The sequence below is a fragment of the Gallus gallus genome, chromosome 17 (genome assembly GCF_016699485.2).
Source record: "Gallus gallus isolate bGalGal1 chromosome 17, bGalGal1.mat.broiler.GRCg7b, whole genome shotgun sequence".
NCBI classification, from domain to species: Eukaryota; Metazoa; Chordata; class Aves; order Galliformes; family Phasianidae; genus Gallus; species Gallus gallus.
In genome coordinates, this window is record NC_052548.1 from 581,854 (window position 1) to 600,620 (window position 18,767).

The 18,767-nt window shown below is 53.2% G+C and overlaps 1 long non-coding RNA gene across 6 annotated transcripts; it reads right to left on the reverse strand.

Moving 5' to 3' along the window:
• Window positions 1-377: 377 nt before the first annotated feature.
• LOC121107037 lies at window positions 378-6,242 on the reverse strand. Of its 6 annotated transcripts, XR_006931688.1 has the most exons (5): window positions 4,620-5,208; window positions 4,366-4,504; window positions 4,193-4,260; window positions 3,393-4,046; window positions 1,350-1,830 (listed from the first exon to the last, which is right to left on the reverse strand). It is a non-coding gene; the product is annotated as an uncharacterized LOC121107037 (long non-coding RNA). The 6 variants fall into 6 exon arrangements; XR_006931687.1 differs by adding an exon at window positions 378-439 and having other exon boundaries at window positions 1,620-1,830; window positions 3,393-4,504; XR_005840336.2 differs by adding an exon at window positions 6,182-6,242 and having other exon boundaries at window positions 3,393-4,504; window positions 4,620-4,803.
• Between the last annotated feature and the right edge of the window lie 12,525 nt (window positions 6,243-18,767).

Here is an 18,767-nt window from a genome sequence, read left to right on the forward strand (position 1 = left end):
TCAGGGCTACCCTTTGGTGTTAGGACTAAGGGTGGCCCTTACTTGATGAGGGCTAACCCTATCCCTGTTGCATTTACAGAAAAAGATAAGGGCTACCCATTAGGAGGGTTAAACATTACCTGTGTGCAGGGCAAACAGATTGTAAGGCAAATAGGTAAAGGACCAGAGAGATGAGCGCGTTTCCAAAGGAGGAATGACATAAAAAGCTTACCCGTACCCTGGGCGCGCAGAAGGGCTCCACTAAGGGTGACCTCCAGGTAGAGATCCTTCCTCCTTGGGAGTCAGCCCTTACATGGGGTCTAGCAGGGCTGCAGCCAGGGTCCACCCCTTACGGTCACTCAGGTCAAACTGCCATCACCTGTGCCCCTGCAGCTGACTCAGCACTCGCCTCAGGTAGTCAAACAGGGGGTCAGGCTGTGATTATACAGTTCCCATACACCTGTGTGATTTAGAGTTCAGACTTGTGGTTTATACATTTGGATTAGTGTTAGGAGCTAAAATTTCTAGTACAAGAGAAAGGAAAAGAAACGCTACTAGGAAAAAAATACAGTGCAAAGAAATGAACAGCAAAAAAAAAAGAAAAAGAGCACCAAACTGAAAAAAAGAACAAAAAACCCCACGCACATCAAAGAAAGCCAACAACAATAAATGAAACAACAACAAACACCAAATTCAAAAACAAGCAACCAACGATAACAGAACAGAATACACTCTCACGGAAAAGCAAAGATGACAACAGAGTCTGGAAGAGGCAAAAACTCAGCATCTAGGCCTGGGAAGATGACATAGAACAATCTACATACACCAATGCCGAGAAAATGGGGCAATAGGCCCGCGTGGATCCAGCCAGCTGGAGAAAAAGCCACAAGAGCACCACAAGGGAAGAGGCAAGGAGGCCCAGGAGGCGTGGACCCACCTGGGAAACTCCAAGGAGCTGCAAATGCATCAAGCACGGCAGGAAAGCCCAGAGAGGAGGCTGCAGTTCAAGAAGCCAGAAAGGAACAGACAGAACAGAACAATCAAGGGAGAGAGCACATCAGGTAAGTGAAGGCAAAGGAAGAGCAAGGCCGGGGCAAGGGGACAAGGAAGGCAAAGCCAGGTAAGGCAACCAAGAATGAAGAGCAAGGGAGAAACTCCAAGCAAAGCCAAGAACCATCCTCTGAAAAGGCAAGGAATGCTCTCCTCTGGGAGGAAGAAGCTAATGCAAAGAAAGAAACAGCTAAGACAAAGAGCCAACAAAACAGACACAAAGACAATGGAAAGCAAAGCAAAAGGCGCACTACTGAAAAGCAATAGGAGGAAAAACAACCAAGCAAGGAAAACAAAGCAAACAAAACAAGGTCACCATCTCGTATTCCATTCATTTCCTTTACTCGTGTACAGCATGGCAAAGCAAAGAAACCAAACACAGTAAATAGACAGCAACTCTCATCACACAATATCTGGCTGCCACAGGACTTGCAAGGAGTGACACCAAGTTTTCTCTCTCTAGTCAGCACACAGAAGTTACTTCGGCTGCCTTTGCAGGAGAAGAGAGCCATCTCTTGCCATGCAGGGAGGGAGGACGTGGTGTATTTCTAGCATCAAGTTACATGTGGTCAAGTCAGGTGATGACATACCTGCTCCCAGCCTGAATCGTCACCCTTCCTTAACGCTGTCACTGAAAGCTTGCTGCTACTGTGTTAGCTGATTCTTGCCAGCATTCCCTCCTGATGAGTTTCACATACATCAGGGCTTGGACAAGTCTTACTGACGAGGGCATCAAAATTGGCATCTGGCCGCAGTGATCTTCTGGACACTAGCTTTTCATTACACGTGAAGCAATCTTTCCTGCAAGATATGAAGAAGGAGAGAGAACAATGCTCAGTCTGTGGCAAAAAGAGAAGCGTGTGTCCCAACACTACCACTGTTAGAGAAAGCACTCCTCATGACTCAAGTTTTACAGAAAAGCTGGAACGAGGCTGCTCAGCTACTTGATCTGGCTGTTCAAAGAGATTTAAAAAAACAAACAAAACAAAACAACCAAACATGCATCTCTTTGCATCAGATTCAAAGGTGTGCTGATTCCAAGTGTGTTGAAGCAGTCTGTTTTTAGAGTGCCTGTAATATAGAGTATTATAGTCTGTCTTTAGAGTTCTATAATATGGAGTACTATAGAAGTCCTACTCTGCACATTATTTTTGCCCTTAATCCAATGGCAGGATTTGCACTGAGAAAGGAGGCATTTCTGATGCAGATTACAATGATGGCACAGTCCTTCATAGGACCCGTAGGATGAAACAAAGATTCAGAAACCCACTCTGGAATTCAGGCACTCATTACTGGGAAAACTCAAGCACAGTCTTGTCCTTCCTAACGTTTTGTTCTCAGTTAATTAATATGTTAGGCTCACCTGTCGTTTTTTTCTCCTGTAAAACAAAGAGGTGTCACTTGCTTAAACGCCACTGATTACTTTATGGACAACAGTGTTCTTGTTTCTTCCTAATGACAAGGGTATTTTTGCTAATTGCTCAGCAGAATTTCCACAGGCGCAGTGTGCTTCAACTAAGTGTGACCTCCGAACACAGGCAGCCACCATCATCAGAAATTAATACTTACAATGACTGCCTTAACTGTTTTTGCTGAGCCTTAATTGTTTTTGCTGAGCCTTAATTGTTTTTGCCTTTGAGAAAACAGGAACTTGCAGTTGAACAAGACAAGAAAAGCACTCTGTACTTCATTGTACTCTTCATTTTCCTCTTGCCCCACTGATAACTACAGAAGGCAAACATGGGTAGCTTGGCCTTGAATGCCTCCAGGGATGGGACACCCACAGCCTCTCCAGCCTGTCCAGGTCCCTCTGGATGGCTTCCCTTCCTTCCAGACTATCGACTGCACTGCCCAGTTTGTATCATCTGCAAACTTGCTGAGGGTGCACTCGATGCCATTGTCTGTGTCACTGATGAAGATGCTGAGGAGCACAGGTCCCAAGACCAACCCCTGAGGGACACTGCTTGTGATCAGCCTCCACCCTGGCACAAAACCATTCGTCACAACCCTTTGGCTGTGTCCAGCCAGCCAAATCCTACTCCACTGAACAGTCCATCCTTCCAATCTATACCTCTTTAATTTAGAGAGAAGGATGTGCTGAGGGACCATGTCAAAGGCTCTGTAGAAGTCCAGGTAGATGATATCCACCACCCTTCCCCCGTCGACCAAAGCCATCACTCCACTACAGGAGGCCACCAGATTGGTCAGGCACAATCTGCTCTTGGTGAAGCCATGCTGGCTGTCTCGGATCTCTTTGTCTCATGTGTGCCTTAACATAGCTCCTAGGAGGATCTGCTCCATGATCTTCCCAGGCACAGAGGTGAGGCTCACCAGCCTGTAGTTCCCCGGTTCCTCCTTCCTACCTTTCTTAAAAGTTCCCAGGATCCTGTTGTGATTCATCCACACGCAGACATTCTGGAAGACAAGCATCTGAGACTGGCCAAAAGTGGAACAGGACGACTGTTTGCTGAGGGCTTATCTTGCAAAAAACATTTTAAACATTTTTCATTTTTCCAAATATCAGTTCAGCCTCCCACTTCTTTCTCTAAAGCAGATAATAACATTTATGTCTGACCCTGAAATTCCAAGTGAAATGAATTATACACCCAGTGGTGTGAGCTGCCCAGAACAATCACTGAAAGACTATTCGGCCTTCTTAAAGGACACAGGGACCATCAAGTCCAACCCCTGGCTCCCCAAAGGACCACCCAAACTCAAACCCTGTGCCCAGGGCACACTGCCAGCTCAGATTCAAGTTGTCAGCAACCACAACGCCCAGATCCCTCCCTTTTGGCAGGGCTGATCTCCAGCCCCTCGCCCCCCCCACGCTGTACGTACAGCCAGGGCTGCCGCATCCCAGGTGCAGAACGCAGCGCTTGCTCTTCTTCGTGCAGATGGGGACCACCCTCACATTTCTCCACATCTTGCTGCAAGGCCTCTCAACCCCCAAGGCAGTCAACATTCCTCCCAGCTTCACAGCAACCACAAACTTACTTCATACAACGGCCACATCTTGACTGGAACCAACAGAGAAAGCATTACAGAGAAATGGCCTTCTAATGGACCCCGCAGAATTCCACTGCTGACCAGAAGGGCAGCTGTCAGGCCATGGCTTCCCCTCGTCCCACACAGCCATCTTGTACTTGACATGGGACATTCTTACCGTCACATCGCCACGGCCTTACGATGTCATGAGCCACCGCCCTGACAACCGCTAGAAATACGGGAACCCTGACAACAGAACACCAGCTGAGATGCAAGCCAGTGCAACCAAGGCAGGCCTGCTTTGGAAGGCCAACATTCTAACTGGAAAAAATGCTCTCCTGCACTACTTACTTTGGTGCATTCTTTGCAATGCCACGGAGCTCAGTCTGCAACACAGGCAGACACTGCACTGAGCAGAATACAGTCACGTGGAAATGCCCATTTGCATTTCTTTCTTTTTTAAGCACGTTGCCAACCAAGAAAAAGCCTCCTGTGGGATACAAATAAATTCGGCCTCAGGAGTCCTCTCCTTAGAGACTCTGCACAGCGCACTCTGGGGCTCTAAAGGGTCTCTTGCCAAAAGCAAAGCAGCCAGTCACACTCACATGAGTTCAGGGTGCCTTCGGAGCTCAGAGAGCTTCAGCACTTCAGTCCTGCGAGAAGAACTCCATCTGCAGCTTAAAACCACGGCTTGATGCAGGTTCTTCAGAGGAAAGTGACTGAACTTGGATTAGTGGAGGTGAAGCCTGAGCCAGCAGTTCTCCAAACTGCCTGGACGCACTTCTCTGCCTGAAAAATAGATAACCTCATTGCACGTACTGCGAAAAGACAGCTAGACACCGTACCGTTCTGTACACTTGCACTGCGTTTGCAAGGATCTGACCAAGGAAAAAATGGTTTCTTCTGCAGCTAGCCAAAACAGGGGCTTCTTGGAGAGAGCAACAGCATGCACACACTGCCTGCAAGCCCCCTGGCATCCTTCTGCTGTGCTTATGGAGCACCTGGAGCAAGCAGGCACTGACTGCATCGCTCGTGGGGGCTACCACTGCTCAGATAACAACCGAGGGCGTGAAGAAATGTGGCAGGAGGAGCAGTGCATTCATAACGCAGCAACAAAGACTGGAGCACTGCTCAGACAGGTAGCAGAGCTCCTTCATTAGTGGTCACTGTTAACCCCATCCAGTCAGTGCTGAGCAAAATGAGGACTCTGCAAACTGCAGGTAATATTTCCTGCTGGCTCAGCTATAGTCATTTATGCAGCTTTTAGGGTGGTTTGGTGTTTTTTTCTTTCTTTTTCTGTTCCTTGCTTTTGGTGAGATGCTAATAATTCGTGCAAACTCCCCCATACACAACCAATCTCCATCAGATGATGAGATAAGCCCCACTTCTAGCTATACACTGTTAAAACGTGAAAATAAATCTGTTCAGAGATTTTGCGATGCATATGCATGCAACAAGAAAAGCAGAGGCAGGGAAAAGAAGAGCTGGCTTGCATGGCAGCAGGTGAGCAATGAACCAGGGAAAAACACTTGGCTGTAACATTCACACCCGTCTCTCATCCCACCTAAGACCCAGAACACAACAACTTCAAAGTAATACTCTAACTGATCCCTACTGTATTGAGCCTCTAGACTGTCTCTGCTTCTCTGCTTCTGTAATTTAAGCTTCTTTTGTATCGCTGTTCAGCAGGCAAACCTCACCCTAAGAAGACAATACGCAAACTATGGGTGGAGTATGTATGTAGCCAAATCAGTAAAAATGCGTTTGATATGAGACAACAAACAGATGTGAGACGATGCTGTCTGAAATGGACCCATACTGACTTGAATATACGTACCAAAACACTAGAAATCACGTTTTTACCATATTGGAGTCTTTCCTGTTCCATCACTTAAGCTGTGTACAAAGCTCTGGGATGTCCCGTGAACCAGCAGGCACCTGCAGCCCTATCCCTTGGCATTACGCACAGGAAAAGAAATGGCACAGCATGATAGCTTATCCCTTAGTTCACTTAAAGAAAAGCAAGCATATCCTGAATTACTGACAATCACCAAGCTTGAGCACCTTACGGATCAGGATGTGACATTGCAGCTCTTCTCTCCAGCAACCAGAAGAGACAAATAGCAGGGGAATCATTGATTCAAAGGTCTGCAAGAGAAATACTCACCTATGGAGAGCAGGAGACAAATCCAGCCTAGTTCAGGTGCAGCTGAAAGCTGTCGTCAGCCAAAGCCTCAGCAGTCACCAGAATGCAAACAAAGCTATTCTTCGTCCGTTCATTTTTTAAGTTTTTTAAGTTAAACACAATGCCTGCCATTAAAAAAATAAAAACAACAAAAATAATCCTAAGTGGCTTTTGTTGGAATCAAAAAACAGGAGAAAAATCACTTGGAAATCACAGAAACGAGGTGGAATGACTCACACAGCTGGAGTGCTGTGATGGATGGCTAGCGACTTTTCAAAAGAGAGAGGCAAGGCAGGAAAGGCAGTGGTGCAGCCCTCTACGTTAAGAAAGAATGGGAATGGCTGGAGATGAAGGATGGCGATGATAGGGTTGAGAGCTTCTAGGTCAGAATAAAAGCAAAGGCCAGTAAGACTGACCTTATCGTGGGAGTGTGCTACAGGCCACCCAACCAGGATGAAGAGGTGGGCAAGACACTTTAGAGACAGCCGCATGAGGTCTCAAGGTCTCTCCCCTTGTTCTTGTGGGCTATTGCAAAGTCCCAGACATCTGATGGATTTATAATACAGCAGATAGGGAACCGTCCCAGAGGTTCCTCGAGTGTGTGGGAGATCACTTCCTGACACAGCTGGTGACGCAGCCAGCAAGGGGAAGCAAAATCCTGCTGTTTGTTAACAGAGAAGGTCTTGTGGGGGATGTCAAGGCTGGAGGCCGCCTGGGGCAAAGGGATCGTGAGATGCTAGATATCTCAATTCTTGCTGAACCACGGAGGGGAGTCAGCAGAACTGCCACCTTGGACTTCCAGGAGAGCAAACTTGAACCTCTTTAGGACCATGGTTGAGAGGTTCCCTTTGGAAGTACTTTTGGAGGGCGTGGGAGCCCAGGAAGGCTGGCAATACTTTCAGGAAGTAATTTTAAAGGTGCAGGAGCGGATTCCACAGATTATGGTCTGTGGAAGAGTGGGCAAGCTACTTATGATGATTACAGGTACGTAGCAAATATGTGCAGGGACAAAATTAGAAAAGCCAAAGCCCAGCTAGAACTGAGCTTGGCCACCAAGGTAAAGGGCAACAATAAATATTTCTGTAAATACATCAACAGCAAGAGGAGGGCTAGGGAGAATCTCCATCCCTTCTTGGATGCCGAGGGCAACTTGGTGACCAAGGATCAGGACAAGGCTGAGGTACTTAATGCCTTCGTTGCCTCAGTCTTTAATAGCAAGACTCATTACTTCCTGGGAACACAGTCCCCTGTGCTGGTAGATAGGAATGGGGACCCGAAATAGGCCATGCATAATCCACAATTAGATGGTTTTGGACCTGCTCCAAAAGCTGGATGCCCGAGTCCACGGGGCCAGATGGACTGCACCTTACCTCAGTGCCAGGGTAGGTTATGGGATGGATAATGTTGGGATTAATTAAAGGTCAACCAGGGGATCAGGCCCAGTCACAACGGGTTGACGACCGGTAGATCCTGTTTGACACAAGAACTCGCCCCACGCCACCGTGGCCAGAGGAGACTCCAGCAGCAGCAGCAGCAGGAGCAGATCCCGTGGAGGGAGGAAGCAGGGGCAGCTGGGCCTGCTGTGCACATACACAGATAGACATGTAGATACCTTGTCACTGCTCTTCTGCCTCCACTTTTCTGGGGGACTGGGAGTTTTGTCTTCACACAGGAACTCCGCCACAGCAGCATTTTCCAGTCCGTGGCACCTTGATCCCAGGATGTGCTCCGCACCGTGCTTCTAGGGCATCAACATCTGCTGTTGCACAAAGGCCCCTGAAAGGAAAAGCACCCTTGCACGTTTGCACTGCTCCCACACTCCCCAGAACTGTCTCTCAAATCTCATAGAACACAGACTCTCTCAGACTCTTGACTGCAGCCCAGTAGCACAGCATCCCCTCTCTCACTTCATGAGCCAAGAGGCCATAGTTTGTCTCCCTTTTTAAGCTTCACAGACCCAATCAGGCAAGAACTTCGGTTTGCCCATCCTGCAGCCAGGAATGCTCCAACCTGAGGGGGGAGTGGCCGTGAGAGCAATGTCTCTGTGCAAGTGCAGCTCGTTCCTCCCCTCTGACAGGGGCAGAAGGAGGGAGGCAACAGACAAAAGCAGAAAGCGTCTGCATATCCCTCGTGGCTCTAATTTCCTGCCTCACGCTGGGAAACGAGCTGAGCCGCTGGGCCTCTCCGTTATGCTTAGCTCTGCAGCTCGGACATCATCTTTACACTCAGCTGTTCCTGTGCATAATGCTCCACACAATGACCCTGCAGAGCCCAAAAGCCTGCCTGCCTGCTGTCACTCACCTGGAGGTTGCAGGGTGCTGTGCCTCCTGGCTGGACCTGCTGCTGCTAGCTGTCACTTGCAAGACACTGAGAGTCCACCTGCTTGGAACTGCAGGCAACAAACACAAACAAGAAAGAAGGAAGAAAGGATTCTTTGATGTCACAGGCTTTCCCAGGCTTCATTAAAACACGTTCTGCTGTGGAGCACACCTGCAAGCATTTCACCTGGGCAAAAAGGGGTGGAGCCTGGCTCCAGCCCTCCCCACCCTCATTTAAGGGCTGCCTGTCTAAGGGGAAGAATCTCTACTTCTCTCCTACTAAGGGGAGATCTGCTCTGTGCTAATACTTTCTGAGTCCTGTTCTTCAGAAAGGGGTCTTTGTTTACTAGCTTGAGTCCTTCCCCATTCTTAGGAAAATTAAAACACAGGAAAGCAGCTGGATCAGCTACTGCCTTTCACTACAGTTACCATTTTAGGTTAGGGATCAAGGTTGAACTGTACAGAGGGAGTGCAGCCACAAGGCTCTGGCTGTGCCGGGCCTCCCACCAGCCCGGGCCCCAAAGCAGCCCCAACTGTGCCTGGTCCTCCTCCATCCTGGGCCCCAAAGCAGCCCCCACTGTGCCTGGTCCTCCTCCATCCTGGGCCCCAAGGCCCTGGCTGTGCCGGGGATCCCTTTGATCTGGGAAAAGAGCAGGCCTCAACTGTTCTAGGCCCGACTCCAGCTCGGGCCCCTCCAGTGTAGCCCGAACTGCACCCGGTCCTCCTCCATCCTGGGCCCCAAAGCAGCCCCAACTGGGCCTGGGCCTGCTTCATCCCGGGCCCCAAGGACCTGGTTGCGCCTGGGCCCTTTTTGTCTGGGCCCAGAGGAGGCCTCAACTCTGCTAGGCCCCCCTCCAGCTCCGGCCCCCCCAGTGCAGCCCCAACTGCACCTGGTCCTCCTCCATCCTGGGCCCCGAGGCTCTACCTGTGCCTGGGCCCCCTTCCTTCTGGGCCCACACGAGGCCTCAACTGTGCCAGGCCCCCTCCAGCCTGGGCCCCGAGGCCACCACTGTGCTGGACCACCCTCCGACACAGGCCCTGCCCCAAGCCCTGCCCCCTGTGGACAGCTCTGCTCTTTGCCTGCTTGGTTTTTGTTCTCTCTTCACTCTTCCAGGTTGACTGGATGAGTTTCAATGGGGCCGAGTGTCGGGTCCTGCATCTTGGTCACAACAAGCCCAGGCGTCCCCCCAGTCCTCCTTGGGGAGGAGTGGCTGGAAAGCTGCCTGATCCCTGAAAGGGACCTTGGTGTGCTGACGGACAGGTGGCTGAAGATGAGCCAGCAGTGTGCCCAGGTGGCCAAGAAGGCCAATGGCATAACCACAATTCCTGGCTCAGGAATGGTGTGGTGAGCAGGACTAGGGAAGTCATCCTGCCCCTGGACTCGGCACTGGCGAGGCCTCACCTCGAGTCCAGTGTTCAGTTTTGGGCACCTCAGCACAGAAGGGCCGTTGAGGTGCTGAAGCAGGTTGAAAGAAGGGCAACAAGGCTGGGGAAGGCCTTGGCCAATATGCCCTCTGAGGAGTGACTGAAGGAACTGGGGCTGTTTAGTGTGGGGAAAAGGAGGCTGAGGGGAGACCTGATGGGCTGGCTCCCTATTCCACCCAGGGAGCTGGTTCAGTCACCATCCCTGAATGTGTTGAAAACCAGGTGGTGCTCGGGGACATGATTGAGCAGGGGCTTGTTAGAGTTAGGCTGGTATGGTTAGGTTGTGCTTAGACTTGAGGGTCTTTAAGGTCTTTGTGGCGACAAAAACTGCAACCATCTCAAGCCCGGGGGAAAGGGGCTGACCCCAACGGTCACGCAACCCCCCTGGGGGGAGGGGCTCCCCTAACTGCCACTCTCCAGCTGTCATGGCAGGTAAGGCAGCAGGCTTCCCCTGCTCCCATGCTTCAGCTGGCCCCAGCGCTCCAGATCCCACCCCTGTGCCCCAGATCTCACCCCAGCGCCCCAGATCCAACCCCTGTAACCCCAATATCACCCCTGTAACCCAGAGCTCACCCCAGTGTCCCAGATCCCACCCCAGCGCCCCAGATCCCACCCTAACAGCCCAGATCTCAGCCCAGCGCCCCAGATCCCACCCCTGTAACCCCGATATCACACCCGTACCATCCCCCCAGATCCCACCCCAGCGCCCCAGATCCCAGCCCTGTAAGCCCGATCTCAGCCCTGTGCCCCAGATCCCACCCCAGCGCCCCAGAGCTCACCCCACAGCCCACCCCAGAGCCTACTTTGGCCTTTCCCCACAGAGAGAATCCCTCGAGGAGCGCTGACGGTGCCTCTGACACCCGACGCCATCTTCCCTGAAGCGACTGTGCCGCCACCGGACCCCGCCTGGATGCAGCCCACCATCCGCGGACCGATGCCGGTACCACCCCAAGCCCTCCCTGTCCCCACTGCCACCTACCTGGCGCCTCAGGCCTCTGTCTGGCCTGGGGTACCAGGTGTCTGGGGACAGGCAGCGCAGCTCCCCCCTGGGGGGCTGCCCCCAACTGGGGCTCAACTGCCACCTGGGGGCCTGCCCCCAACTCTGGGGCTGCACTTACCGCTGCTGCAGCTGCTACCTGGGGGGCTGCACCCAGCTATGGCTCCCCCCACTGCCCCTGCTCACTGCTGGGGACATCCCCTGCTGGCAGGGACGCTGCTGCCCCAGCAGCCGATGGGGCTGTGGCCTGGGGCCGTGTTCCACGGGGAGCCCCCGCAGCCCGCAGGCACCTGCCTGCCGCAGGCCCCCGGCCGCCCCGGCCCCCCGCCAGTTCTTTTGCAGGTACCACCACTGCAGGAGCAGGTGCTCCCCGTGCCCTGCACCCTGCCCGCCACCTGGGAGTCGCCGATGGAGCCCTTTCAGGACGCCGTGGTGCTCACGGAGGACCAGGGGCACCCAGCGCCCACCGACGGGTGCCCCCATCCCGCCACGGCTCCGCTCGGCTGCAGCACCGCAGCGCTGGACTCAGGGGGTGAGTTTGGGGGCTGCGGGGCGTGCGGCAGGCTGTCCGCACCGGGTGGCTGTGGGAAAGCTGGCATTGCCCCACTGGGGATGTCCTTGCTTTTCCAGCAGCCACAGCGAGCGCAGACATCCCGGAGGACGTGGCGGACATCCAGCATCTCCTGGCATGGCTCAACGACGGTGAGTTTGGGGGCAGCAGAGCTGGCGGGGGGTTGCTGGCACCCACCCACCCACCCACACTGGGTGTGGGAAAGAAAGCTGGCATTGCCCCACCGGGCATTTTCTGCCTTTTCCAGAAGTGACATCCAAGACAGGCATCCTGTACGACGACGCAGACATCGATGACCTGCTCACGTGGATCAACAACGGTGAGTCTCTCTCGGAGGGGCAGCAGAGCTGCTGGGGGGGTGTCTGCACTGAGTGGGCGTGGGAAAGCCGGCATTGCCATTGCCCCGCTGGGCATTTTCTGCCTTTTCCAGAAGAGACACCCAGCACCCGCAGACTTGACAACAATGATGTGGAAATGGACCGTTTGCTCACCTGGATTGACGGTGAGACTGTGCTCCGCAGAGGTGACCCCCAGAGGTGGCTGCCTGCACCGAGTGGCTGTGGGAAGGCTGCCATCATCGTTCGGGGGGATGTTCTTGCTTTTTCAGAAGCGGCTCTGGAGGTCCCCCAGCACAAGCAGGACCTGCCCGGTGTCACAAGAGAGGGGACCAAAGCCATTGCAAACAGCTGCCAAACGCAAGAGCTGATGCAGCGCATCACTGCCACAGAGCCACTGAGCCCTGATGTCTCCAGCAGCCTCGACTCCTCTTCTTCCAGCACAGAGCACTCGGACTCCTCCGGGGCCAGCAGGGAGCTGAGCAAAGAGACACATCCTGAATCAGGGCTCCTCAGCAACTCGCTCTGCTGGCAGCCAGCATCCCCTGAGCTGCCCGTGCCGACGCCCCTGGCTGCCCCTGCGCCTCCGTCGCCCCGCACTGCACATCTGATGGAAGAGGCGCGGCGGAGGCGGCCCCGGGTGGTTCTCACCCGCCTGGCACTGCCGACCCCCCTGGCTGCCCCCGCACCTCTGCTGCCCCGCACTGCACATCTGATCCAAGAGGTGCAGCGGAGGCAGCCCCGGGTGGTTCTCACCCGCCTGGCACTGCCACCCGGATTCATCTCCTGCCGGCTGGCAGACATGCACCACAAAGACAGCACCGAGCCAGCCAAGTGCCCAGCGCCCGCCTGCACCACCACTAACAGCAAGAGCACCGGGCACGAGCAGCACACTGGCAGCGGCCCAGCCACAAAGAGGAAGCTGCCGCGCTGCCACGATGGCCCAGGCCACAAACACCGGCGCTAGGCCAAGCTGGCTGTGTCAGCACGGTGGGCGGGCAGCAGGAGGACTGTGCCCTGATGGGGTGCCCATCACAGCCCAACAGCGGCTCGAGCGGGAGCGCACCAAGAAACCGGCCCACTTGCTGGAGCAGGAGACGTGGCCATAGCCCACCAAGACGGCTCCCTGGAGCCCTGGGCTCCTCGCTGGCCCCCACCATGCCCAGAGAGCAGCGGCAGTGTTCCGGGGGCACCAGCACCGGCCCCAGCCCTACCCCTCCAAAACTGGGCTGTCCACAAACGGCATCTTGGGCTGGGGCAATGCGGGACTCTGAAGCTGATGGACCGCCAAAGGGTTGGACTGTCAAAGCTTTGGGGTGGGAAAAGAAGGCTGGGGGGTGGGAAGAGGGTGGGGAGGGGATGGTTGCGGGGTGGGGAATGGGTGGGGGGAGGGAATTTGGGGTGGGAACTCTTTGGGTGAGAACTTGGGGTGGGAATTCTTGGGGTGCTCGGATCTTTTTGGGGTTGGAAATGAAATGGCTGTACTGTGATATTGTTGGGGTGGGAATCCGGGGTGGGGGGAGGGAACTCTTGGGGTGGGAATTCATGGGGTGTTGGGATCTTCCTGAGGTTGGAAATGGCTGTACTGAGATATTGTTGGGGTGGGAATCCGGGGTGGGGGGTGGGAATTTGGTGCTGGAATTCTTAAGGCACTGGGATCTTTCTGAGGTTAGAAATGAAATGGCTGTACTGTGATATTGTTGGGGTGGGAATTTGGGGGGTGGGGAACTGCTGGGGTGAGAAATGGCTGCCGTGGGAGATGGTTGGCATCAAAAATGATTGGACATTCTGTAACTGCTGGCATTGAAGATGGGGGGGGAGGGGGAGGGAATTCTGTGGGGTGGCAATTCTGGGGGAGAAATTGTACTCTGATCACGTTACACTCCCAAGTTGTTGGAATTTGGAGGAAGGAACTTGTTGGGGTGGGAATTTGGGGGGCTGGGAGGTTTTCTGCAGAGGGAGGGAACTATTGGTGGGAGGGAGCGGGGGGAAGGGGGGAGGAGGGTGGGTTGTGAGCAATTGATTGCGGGGTGGGAAATTGATTAGAGGGTGGGAATTGTAGGGGGTGGGATCAGAAACAATTGTTAGGGTGGGAAATGGTTGGGAATATCGTCATTTATTTGCTGTGTTGTACGTTAAATTATTAAACGTATGGCGTTCAGCTTTCCTACACCTCTGCCTGCAGTCGTTTGTGCAGCACTAAAGCCCCCCCCCCAGGCTCCCCCGTGCCCACCTCCGGGGATGCTGGGGTGGCTGCAGCGAGCCAACAGCTCCTCCACTCTCTGAACATCTCCATCTCCATCGCTGCTGTCAACGTCTCTGTTGCCTTGTGCTGTTCCCGGGGAAGGAGATGGTCACGCAGTGAGCAGTGGGTGTGTTGAGCTGGGGGCACTGGGCAGTACTGGAGGCACTGGGAAGCCCACTGCAGGGCACTGGGAGGCTATTCAGGGCCGCAGACACCACTGGGGTGGTGCCAGGCAGCACTGGGGGGCACTGAGTTTGCACAAGAAGACTCTAGACAATACTGGGAGGCAATGGGAGCTTAGTGGGGAGCTAAGCAATCCATTTCTCCCGTGGGGGAGACTTTCTCCTCGGGGGTGACCCCCCCAGCACCGCTTGGCTCTGCCCTGGGCACTATGGTCCCCGCATTCCCACCCTGATGCTGTCTCTCAGTGACACATTTGTCACCCACAGACTCACCGGGGGTCCTGAGCTGGGCTGGGGGGGGTCCTGTGAAAGCAACCCCAGTGACAGCCCTGAGCCCTATACGGCACACATCCCGGAAAACCACCTTTCATGCTGCCAAGATCAGCTTCAGCTCATCACCCTGGGACTCCAGCGGGGGGCTCTGTGGAAGCTTCCCCTGTTTCCAGCTCCTGCTACCCCGTCCTTGTTGACCATGCTTCATGCTCTGGCATACACCTGGAAAGGTGAACTCGGCCATGGCCTAGGAAGAGCTCTGCTCTTTCTTTCTTAGCAATGCCTCTGAACATCTTGAAAGCCAGGAGGAAGAGGCCATGGCTGAAAGTCAGAGAGATTCTGGCAGCACAAGGGACCGTTTCACAAGAACAAGCTCCACACAGTCTACGGGAACACCATTTCTTAGCTGCTCTCCTCCCTGCCCCAGTGGCGGTCACACTTCATCATCTCCACTTGACAGGCTGGAGCAGCAGCAAGTTGTACTGCTGGGTTTCTGAAGGCCCTTTTAACCTCCCGAGGGAAGAAAACAGCCCGAACAAAAAGGGGGCAGCGGGGCTCTCCCTAGGACACCACTGGTCTCAGCAGAGTTCACAGGGACTTCAAACGCACAAAGCACCCACAAAAGCATCCCAACAGCTCCAACAAGGAAGCAAAACAAACCCAGGACGCTCTGCAGGGCTCCCAGCTCTTAGGAGCTCACACCTGCTCCGTGGACACAGCATGCACAGAAACCGCACCTCCCCTCTTCCCCATTTCTCCCCCTGCCATTTCTACAGCCATTTACAGACACTGGGGAAAGGCAGCGTAAGGCTCGTGGAGAAGACTGGGTGGACATGACATTTCTCACTCCCCTGCTGCCAGAGCACTGCTCGTCTACAGGACCACTATTTCTCAAACAAGCACCAACCAAGCACGGCAACAAACAACTGAAACAGCACTTGCCCAGCAAAACAACCAGCCTGCCCAAAGACCTCTCCTCAGAGACTTGCCCAAAAGGCCACAACCATTACTCCCACGTGGCAGGCTTACTCACAGAACAGCAGCCTTCTCGTCACCGTGCATCACCAGGACACAAGCAGCCTGCTGGGGCAAGGAAGGCAATCTCTCCTCAGCATCTCACCACACACGTTCCCTCCGCACTGCTTTCCTGCACAGATACAAGGACAAAAGCCTCACTTCATCCGAGCAACGACTGGCAGCAACTCCACAAAATCCTCCATGCCAAAGCAGCTCCTGCAGATGCACAACGGAGTCCTCCGCAAGGAACACGAGCTTATGCTGCAGCCTCTGGAGAAGCAAGCTGCCTTTGTGGTGCTTGCTCGGGAGGCCTCCTTTGCATCACCTCCCAGCCACAGCAGGAGAGCTTTTCTTCTACATATCCATGCACCTCGGTACCTTTTCCCAAGTTCCAAAAAGCCAAGGAAGGCAAAGCCAAATCACCTGAAAAGCCGAGAAACAAAGAGGAACACCCTGAAGGAGGGAGAAAAGAGTTCCAAGAATGGGAAAGGGAAAAGTATCAATCACCGCATCTGAACATAACAAAGGTATTGCAACACAGGAGCAGCAATAAAGCAAGACTGACAAAAGAACGTCAAACAACAAGGAAAACAGAGCAAAGCAAAACAAAGACACGAAATACAAGAGTCCAGCACATGAACTCAAGACAGCATCATCGCAAAGCCAAACACAGGAAAACAGGCCCACTGCCCCGCCACAGGCATACACTGATCTAGATCACTCCGTGACAGCCAGCTAACACAAACGGGAAGGAAGTAGGAAAGCAGTCTTGTTGGACTTCACAGGCTTTCCTCCTCATCAAATCTTGTTCTGCTCAGGAGCAAAAAGAGGGAAGCAACTCACCTGGATGACAAAGGGGTGCAGCCTGGTTCCACCCCTCCCTCACCTCATTTCAGGGCTGGCTGCCCCAAGGGAAGGATCACTGCTTCAAATTCTGCTCTTGTTTAGTATGGTGTGAGCCCTCCTCCTCACAAAGGGGTAAGCAGTTCCATCTTCATTTACTGGACTGAGTCCTTTCCGCTCCCTGGCTAAGGGAAAACTGTGCCTGTGATAGCCTTGGTCTACAGTTGCCATTCTGGGTTAACCAGTGGTACACTTCCGTTGGAGGCCTGGGTCAAAGGAGGTCCCTAAGGGCCAGCTGGGTCTGGCCCCTCTGGCTTCAAGCAGCAGAAAGGCTTACAGTAGCAGCTGATAGCCGACGGGGGATACCACTCTGTGTAGAAATGGGGGTACTCAGAGCTGTGTGAACTCCTTGGACAGGCCAAACAGCGTGGAGGTCACTTCTACTGGTAGCTGTGCAATTCAGGAATGAAGTCTGTTGCTCAGCTCGGACGCCTGACAGCATTTTGTGTGCTCCAGCAGCTTTACTCTGAGCAGTGTATTGCTGTCAGGCAGACTGGGGTTTCTTTACCACTACCTCAGCAGGAACAAGACTAGAAATACGGTCCGTAAGTGCACTGCAACTGAACAGAAAATGGTCTGGTTTGGCTGTAAGAATAGTGTATTTGAGGGATTTTTGGTGGATGTGGGCTAACAGGACAACTTCTGTTGGTGACTGGTTTCTGGGAAGGAGAACAATTACACTTGGTTTTAGGGAATCAGCCCGGGATTCAAGCGACTCTTACTGAGAAAAGGGAAAAGGGAAAGCTTCTGTGGGTAAGAACATTATTTGGCGAGCTGTTGTAAGAGCGATGGAAATCTCTCTTGTTGTAATAAGAGATGGAAAAAAGCAGGGGAGTTACCTCGTAGGAAAAAAGAGCTCAGGGAGCTTGAGACAGTGTCTCAGAAAAGGCGTGCCTTTGCTTAGGATTGCTCTGTGTCTGAGTTTTCCTTGCTATTTGTGCATGAAGCCCTCAGATGGGAAACCCAGCCTCCCCCTCCAAGTGAGGACATTGCCCTAGCCCTAGCAGCCCCTGCGGCTTGGCCCGAAACAAAGGGAAAAAAAAAACAAATAACCAAAGCAATGCAATGCAATGCAAGGCATAGCAACAGAGAAAGAAGCATAAAAGAAAGAAAAGATGTTAAATAGCAAAAGGAAAAGCAAAGAAAACCACACGACATGGAAAGAACAAAGACAAAACAACTCTTGGGATGGAATCAAAGAATGCCCTCAGGCATCTGTCCCCTCCCCTGAACCTTCCTACGTCCCAAGAGTTTCTGCCCGGTGGGACCACGTGCAGGACAGCAGGCTTTGGCTTGATGGGCTGCAAGGCCAAAAAAGGGCGGCTCCAGGCCCCCCAGAGGATGTCACAGCTGACATCACCCACGCTCCTGGAACCTTTGTGCTGTTACAATCAGTTTCCATGACGATGACGGGCCGTCCACAAGGACAGCTGGCAGATGTTTACAGGCACCTCAGCTGGGAGATGCACTGCCCGCAGCCGCTCGCCCTGGCAGAAGACAAGCTCGCCCTCATCCCCTGCTGGATTACGGTTAAGTGCTACTATTTAGTCTTACTACTAACTGCGGACCGTTACCCTTTGGCATCAGATTGGCGGGTTACTGCATTAGATAAGGCTTCACGTGGAAATGCTACCAAGTTCAGTCAGTGCAAAGGCTTCAGGAAAACCCCTAAGGATTGGCTTAAAGGTTACTGTTAGAGGCTAGCGTTTAGGATGAAGAGTTACCATAGTAGGTTAGGATGAAGGGCTTCCCTTCAGTGACAGGTCAACGGTTACCACATCCGATTAGAGTTAACCATAACCAAAATGGGAATCCTTCAGGGCTACCCTTTGGTGTTAGGACTAAGGGTGGCCCTTACTTGATGAGGGCTAACCCTATCCCTGTTGCATTTACAGAAAAAGATAAGGGCTACCCATTAGGAGGGTTAAACATTACCTGTGTGCAGGGCAAACAGATTGTAAGGCAAATAGGTAAAGGACCAGAGAGATGAGCGCGTTTCCAAAGGAGGAATGACATAAAAAGCTTACCCGTACCCTGGGCGCGCAGAAGGGCTCCACTAAGGGTGACCTCCAGGATAGAGATCCTTCCTCCTTGGGAGTCAGCCCTTACATGGGGTCTAGCAGGGCTGCAGCCAGGGTCCACCCCTTACGGTCACTCAGGTCAAACTGCCATCACCTGTGCCCCTGCAGCTGACTCAGCACTCGCCTCAGGTAGTCAAACAGGGGGTCAGGCTGTGATTATACAGTTCCCATACACCTGTGTGATTTAGAGTTCAGACTTGTGGTTTATACATTTGGATTAG